Raw genomic sequence first — 8,122 nt, forward strand, 5'->3', positions numbered from 1 at the left:
GGCTCGTTTTCACATGAGGATCCTCCAGTGGCTTCTTTTTACCCAATGGTCCTTCCAGCAGCTTCCCATGTCTCACATGATTATTATCACAGAAGCATGCAAAAAGCACCTTGTGTGGTGGATGGTCTCCACATCAGTGCCCCAGGGCAGACCATTTGTACTTCCCCCTCCAGTTGCTACGGTGACCATGGATGCCTCCCTGATCGGGTGGGGAGGGGGGCATTATCAGGGCAGAACAGTCCAGAGCACCTGGCAACCTCGAGTACCATCTGCACATAAACATCTTGGAGATGAGGGCCGTGCTTTAGCGTTGCAAGCTCTTCAGGACTCTCTTCCTACCGGGACCATTGAAATTCAAACGGACTATGTCAGTCATGTGGTACATCAACAAGCAGGGGTGGAACCAGGTCCTACCCCCTATGTCGAGAAGCACTCAGAATCTGGCAGTGGGCGATCTCTTCCCAATGGTTTCTGACCGCAGTGCACATCCCTGGGAGATCCAACGTCATAGCAGACAGACTGAGCAGAGCAATTCTCATGCCTCACGAGTGGTCTCTGAATCCGGTAGTGACGGACCAAATCCGCAAATGGGGACAGCCTTGCTGCGACCTCTTTGCCACCCTCTTCAACAGCAAGTGCAACAATTTCTTCTCTCTCCTTCCACTTCCAGGACATTCCTCCAGAGGCGCTGTAGTCCACGATTGGCCTCGGGGACTTCTGTATGCATTCCCTCCCTTTCCCCTAATCCCCAAACTGATACAGAAGGCTACCGTAATGGGCTGCAAAATGATCCTCATTGCTCCTTTCTGGCTTTGAAAAATATGGTTCCTGTTCCTGCATCATCTTCTCGAGCAGCCTTGGATTCTGGACCCTTCTGATCCATCAGTCGGGCGTGCTGCACCATTCCCTACAATCTCTCCAGCTCACTGCTTGGTTGCTCCACTTCCAACCTTAGCCAGGCTTCCTGATATCTCCCACTCTGTGCGTGAAATCTTTTTATCATCGCACAAGTCTACCACTAGAAAAACTTGCGCTAGTAAGTGGAAACGTTTTTCGTCCTGGGCAGAGGGTAAGAGTATAGACCCCTTTTCAGCCCCTGTACACCACATATTGGAATTGCTTGCAGAACTCTTTCATGCTGGGTCTGCTTCCGCTACAATTAGAGCTCAGTTAGCTGCAATTTTAAATTTTTACGTTGGCCTGTCGGGAAGTAATATAATGTCTCATAAGCTTAGCAAAGCTTTTCTCAAAGGGACCACTCTGCTCAAGCCCCCAGTGAGAGATCCTCCACCCCCGTAGGATCTAAATTTGATTCTAGCTTCTCTAATTTTGCCCCCCCTTCGAACCTGCAGCTTCTGGCTCTTTGAAGTTTTTATCTTGGAAAACCCTTTTTCTGGTAGCTATCACTTTAGCCAGAAGAGTTTTGGAACTCCAGGCTCTTTGTATCCGTCCTCCGTACCTAGTGTTCCACAATGACAGGGTTGCTCTCAAGACTAATCCTTCGTAAGGTCTCTTCTGAGAATAACTTGAATCAGTCCATTGACCTTCCTTTGTTTTTTTCCCAACCACTCCAACAGGGCGGAATATAAGTTGCACCAGTTAGATGTTCACAGGCAACTGCGCTTTTATTTGCATAGGACTAAGGACATCAGAAAATCGGGCCAGCTTTTCCTTTCTTATGCTGAGGGTAAACAAGGTCTACCAGTCTCAAAAGTAACCTTATCCAGGTGGTTGACTTCTATCGTCACATTTATCTATTGGCTAAGGAATAAAGAATTGCCTGTTAAACCAAAAGGTCACTCCACCAGAGCTTTAGCCACCTCTGTGGCTTTTCAGGCTAGGTTGCCCATGGAATCTATTTGTGCAGCGGCCACGTGGGCCAACCCTCATACTTTCATTTCGCATTATAAGTTGGATGTGGTTTCCAGGGGCAGAGCTGATTTTGGTTCCACTGTTCTGAAGAGTTTGTTCCAATGAGCCACCCGGGATTTTGGGTGCTAGGGACGCTGTCCCAACTAGCAAGAATGAAGGCGAGATAGACAACTTAACATAAAGAAGTTATGTACCTACCATAACGTTCCATGTTAGTTACCTCCTCTCGCCTTCTTTCTTGCGTCCCACCCTCCATTCCCCTATCCTAGTAGACCGAGAAGAGTTCTGTATGGTTTTCACTGGCTGAGTCTTCTCTGGCTATTCCTCTCTACCTGGTAGTCTCTTGGTAGGGTTTATGTATTATAGGTCAGGATTCTATCCTTTTTATGTCTGCAGTTGGACTTACCAAACGAGATCTGGGTATCTAGCGCCAGGCATCATGGGATATGGGGAGGCCTCGAGCCAGTAAACAGCTCTCGAGCTTTAGAAGATGGCCGAGTCGGAGCCGAGGATTGGCCCCGAACCCAACCTGCAAGAAAGAAGGCGAGAGGAGACAACTAACATGGAACGTTATGGTAGGTACATAACTTCTTTTTATTGCATGCATACTTATTGGCATCAATTTTTTAGCCTACCAGTTTGGGGGCACCTGAGATGTGTTGCATGAAAAACTGAAGAAAATGGCGTTGGCTGCATCTTTTATACCCCTGGCGCACTGACGTCAGGGAAGAGGCGACAGCAACCGACGCCGGACCAAGACTTTGGAATTCAGGCCGACTGTGGGTAGCCTGCCAGCAGGATAACCCAAGTGTAATGACTGCAACAGTGAATACACTCCAACATCTACATTTATGGTAGGTACACAACTGTACTTTCTCTCTGGTTCCCTTTGGCTTATCTACTACTCCCAGAGTTTTCACAAAATGTCTGGCTCCGGCCATTGCCATTTGCAGGTAAAGGAATGTCCAGATTTCCCCATACTTAGACAACTGCCTAATTCAGGCATACAGCCAGGAAAAGCTGCTCAAGCATCTGACCTTTGTAAAGTCCCTACTATAACCTCCCTAGGGTACACAATCAAAGAAAACAAATCCAAACAGGTACACACCCAAAGGATTATATTCCTGGGAGCAAGCCTGGACACAGCATCCCAGATGGCATTCCTTACACCAGAAAAACAAAATTTCCTGGCAGCCTACTTCTCTCAACTAGCCACCAGACCCTAGCTATCTGCAAGGAAGATCCTGCAAGCTGTGGGGTTTATGGCATCTTGCATACTACTCATTCTGTATGCCAGACTGCAGATGAGGAAATTTCAGTGATACCTAAAACGCCTTTGGTGTCTATACTCAAGAACTGGAGTCTCTTATACCTATAATTCCTTGCCTCAGAAAAGATTTTCTTTGGTGGGCAACGGCATGCTCCCACAACAAGGGAATACCTTTCTCACCACCACCCCGCCACCCAGACCCTCACCACAGGCACATCAGACTACGCCTGGGGTGCACACCTAGACGACAGGTGCATACAGGGCAGTGGTGCCCACAGCAAATCCCTCTGCACATCAGCCAAAAAGAGATGATGGCTGTCCAGCATGGCTTAATAGCTTTCAAGCCCCTTCTCTCCCCAGGGCCTCTCCTGATCAAAACAGACACCACCACTGTAATGTGGTATATCAACAAGCAGGGAGGGACTCCCTCCTACCCCCTCTGCAGGCACACAGCCTCTGTCATGCAACTCCACCTGTTAGCACAATTCCTACCAGGTTCTCCCAACTCTCTGGCACACCAATTAAGCAGAAATCTTCTGGACCCACATGAGTGCCAGCTCAACAGAAGAACTTTCATCGTAATAATTCAGAAATGAGGGACCCCAAAGGTCAACCTCTTTGCCTTCCACACCAACCATCAACTCAGCAAATTCTGCACCAGGAAGCGTCACTGCATGGCTTGGAAAGTGGATGCCCTGTCCTTCCTCTGGGTCAGTCTATCGGTCTATGCCTTTCCTCTGCTACCTCTCATCCCTAGGGTACTGCTCAAAATAAAGGAGGAAAAACCAAGGACAATTCTTATAGTTCCAGACTGGCCTTGCCAGCACTGGTACCCCTTGCTGCGCAGCCTGCCACCATGGCATCTTCCTCGGATTCTAAACATTCTGACCCAGAGGGAAGGGTAATTCATGCATCCCCAATTGCAAGCACTCAGTTTGGCAGCTTGGCTTATTCCCTAACCCTCGATCAATCTGCCAATATCAGTAAACAGGTTCTAGATGGTTATACATGAGGCCAGACGCCCTAGCACTAGAAAGTCTTATGCTGACAAATGGAAAAGGTTCTGCTCCTGTATTCAGGCTAAGGGAGCCAGTACGGCACAGCCCGCCATCCCTCTTATCCAGAATTATTTAGCTGACCTACTACACAGTGGCCTCTCTTTTTCCTCTATTAAAATTCATGCATCTGCTATCTCAGCTCATTTTTCCACTGACCAGCCCCTTTTCTCACACCCCTTGATCATACAGTTCCTAAGAGTGGCTAGCAACTTGAGGCCACCCAGAAGAGCACCAACCCCAGCTTGGGACTTTGCCCCCCTTCGAACCAGCTTCTTCTGCAGAGCTAAAATTTCTTTCCTGGAAGACATCTTTCCTTATGGCTTTCACTTCAGCCAGAAGAGTCTCCGAGCTACAAGCACTCATGGCTGTGGAACCCTTCATCATCTTCCATGCTGACAGGGTATCCCTCAGGAGTAGCCCATCCTTCATGCCCTAATCTCCAGAGCAAGGGGGAAAGAAGCCTGCACTCTCTAGATGTGCACATACAGCTCAGATTCTGTCTAGACAGGACTAAATCCTTCGGAAAGTCTGATCAATTGCTGGTTAGCTTTGCTACAGGGGCAGAAGGCAAAGCCATCTCCAAACAAACCATTTCCAAATGAATAGCACACTGCATCTATTTCTTCTACAAACAAGACTGAAAGTCTCCCACCAAGGAGGTCAGAACTCGCTCCACCAGAGCAGCCTCCACCTCTGCAGCTTTCCTCAGAGGAGTCCCCACCAGGGACATCCTGGAGGCTGCCACCTGGACATCTGTTCACATTTTTCTTTCGTCCCTTAAACATTACCACCTGCCTCTCTTCTCCAAATCCAGGGCAGGGTTTGCCTCTGCAGTCTTGCAGGGCATCCTAGCTAGACCCTAGTTTCCTTGACTGTCTCCATCCATTTCCTGAGCTTTAGGAATCGACCCAAATTTGATGACTGCAACAGTGAAACATGAAGAACATAGTACAGTTGTGTACACTTAAATAAATGTAGATGTTCGAGTGTATTCACTGTTGCAGTCCTGGTTTCCCTCCTTCCACCCCCCTTTTTTCTTCTCTTTTCTTACAAGGGACATACTGGTAATTACTTTCCACTGGTGGGGTTCTTCCACCAGAACCTGTCTCCTACTTGGGGGCTTCTGACAGATTAGGGCAAGAAAAACTGATGTAATGGCATCGGCTGCCTTACTTCATGCTACTGATGACCTGACGTCAGTCCTGAAGCAACAGCAACCGACACAGGAATACTAAGCTTCTGGCATTCAGGCCAGCCGAGGGCTACCCTGGCAGAGATGACTCAAATGTAATGACTGCAACAGTGAATACACTCGAACATCTACATTTATGCATCTTGCATCAGCACCTCCACTTTACTTTTTTTGTCTTGCAAAACTTGAGGTTTACCATAAACTTCAAATAATTAGTCTTACTGCCTTCTCAAGATCATGTATTTTTCGGTTACAAGCTCTATGCTGGCTTCCTGCCTCCTCCCAAGGTTCTTTCTCTTCTCACCTTTTTTCAGTCATTTCTTCCTCAGGTTTCCTTTACAGTCAGGGATGTTCTGAGGGCACTAGGATTCATAGCTACCACCATACCTATGCTACCTCTTGCCAGACTTCACATGAGAAAACTTCAGTGGTTCTTAAAATAAGTGTAGCTCCAACACTGTCGTCCTCTAAATTTTCTAGCCTCTCCTCTTCCATGCCAAAAGTGTGAGCTTCAGTGGTGGTTTCATCAGCTGTCATTCAACCCAGGACTTCCTTTTGAGCCCCCAGTCCCCTCTGAGGAACTTTTTTTCAGGTGTTTCAGACGTGGGGTGGGGAGCTTCTTTCAGTCCCCTGAAGTTCCAGGGTCTCTGGTTCCCCTCATCAGAGGTCAGACCATGTCAGCCTTAAGGAGATGAGAGCTCTCCTTTTCACCCTTCAAACCTTTTTTTTTCCCATGGCCTCTCAAAATCTTTAAAGACAATACCACAATGATATAGTGCATCCGGTGGGGAGGGGCATGGTCCTACCTTCTTTCCAGGCTATCTCTTCAAGATTGGGATCTTGCTGTCTAGTGTTAAGTGACTTTTCAGCTTGTATACATTCCTTCAGAGTGAAATGTAATGGAAGACACTCTGAGCAGGTCTAAAACAGCCTCACGAATGGATGCTTCACAGAGATGTGTTTTGGACATTGTCCATCAGTGAGTACTCTTCAAGTAGATCATTTTGCTCCCCCCTCTGAACAAATAACTTCCTCTTTTCTGCACCTGAGTCCCAAGTCCTCTGGCCTGGAAGGTGGATGCCTTATCCTTATCTTGGAAGGGGTGTCTCGCTACATCTTCCCTCCCCTTCCTCTGATTCCAAGGGTCCTACTCAAGATAGAGCAGGATTCCACCAAAAGTCTTATTGGGAAACTCCTGTTTGGCCCAGGCAGCATTTGTTCCCTCTTCTGCACCTAACCAAGGGCAGTCACCACAAGTTTACCTCACCTTGTGGACCTACTTGCACAAGACAAGGAGTCTGTTATCCATCCACACTTGTCTGCTCTTCAACTGACACTGGGTGATAGGAATTTGATCCCTTTTAGGCACCTTTTGTCTGAGGGTGTTCTTAGGGTTCTGGAGGAGGCCTGGAAGCTTGCCAAAAGTAAATGCTATATGTCCAAATGGAAGGATTTTCTGTTTGGTGCTTTGCTTGTAACCAAGATCTGTTTTCTCTGTGGAGCCGTCTGGTTCTGTCTTAAATGTATGAATTCCTCCATGCTGGGTTAGCATATTCTTCTGTTAAAGCTCACCTTTCAACTATTTTTGCTTGTCTGTCATTATAGTCTCCTCTGGCCTCTAGGTTTGAGGTCAAGCAATTTCTTAAAGGCGTCCTTCACAGCAGTCCTTCCAGGAAGACTATTCCATTTTCTTGGGACGCTAATTTTGTTATTGAAAATTGACTCTGGGTCTTTTTTGAGCCTGCAGCTTCTGCTGCCTTGCAACATTGTACATGGAAGACTTTTTTTCTTTCGTCCCTTACTTCGGGTAAGAGAGTGTCTTAACTTTTTTCAGTTTTTCATAGGGACAGGTATCTCTCTGTACTAATCCTTCTTTTATGCCTAAAGTGGTTAATGAATTCTCTCTTAACCAGTCTATTAATTTACCCTAATTTTTTCCTTCTATGCAGGCTGTTAGTAAGAAGGTTCTTTACGCCTTGGATTTGCATAGCCAACTATGGTATTAAGATAACAAGAACACCATTCGCAAATCTGAGCAGCTTTTTGTTTCCTTTCATCCCAGATGTCAAGCTTTAGCTGTTTATAAGCAAACTATTTTTCATGCATCTCTAAGGCCATTTGTTTTTGCTAATGATTTCATGGGAAAAGCCTTTCTGCCTCTGTGAGGGCTCATTGTACCATGGTCATGGCTTCCTCTGGTGTTTTCTTTTCAAAGGATTGGACACCAATTCCATTCTTGAGGTTGCTGCTTGGACATCTCTCCATACCATTACTAAGCATTGCAAGTTGAATGTGGTTTCAAGAGCAAGAGATGGCTTTACAAGAGCTGCCCTGCATCTTTTTCTTGAGGCCTCTTCCTGGCTTTCCTTCTCCCAAATTCCGCTTGAGCTTTTGTAGTCTTAAGAACTACTGAAAGCTCTCAACTGGATAAACAAAATACTGCCGGAAATATGTGTGTAATTTAAGTTGATGCCAAGATATTGTAAGTTATTTACAAAATATTACAAACTTATTTAATGTGTTTACTGTAACTTATAAAATCCAGTTTAAGACTTGGAACCTAATGAATACTACCACTATAAAAATAGTTTGTGCTGAAGAGTTTACTAGTCATACTTCATTATTAGCCCCTTTGGTTCCAGAGATCTGAAGATTTGTTTGAAATTTGAGGACATATAATTTGATTGCATTAAAAACCTTAGGCTCCCCCCATTGAAAGTTACAGTGCTA

General features: G+C 46.2%; 1 protein-coding gene across 1 annotated transcript in view; it reads left to right on the forward strand.

The window, feature by feature from the left end:
• SUPT6H (SPT6 homolog, histone chaperone and transcription elongation factor) overlaps nt 1-8,122 on the forward strand; it is a 2,620,423-nt gene that overhangs the window by 308,941 nt on the left and 2,303,360 nt on the right. The window lies entirely within an intron of this gene.

Source organism: Protopterus annectens, chromosome 13.part0, assembly GCF_019279795.1.
Source record: "Protopterus annectens isolate FY-2018-M chromosome 13.part0, PAN1.0, whole genome shotgun sequence".
NCBI lineage: Eukaryota > Metazoa > Chordata > Ceratodontiformes > Protopteridae > Protopterus > Protopterus annectens.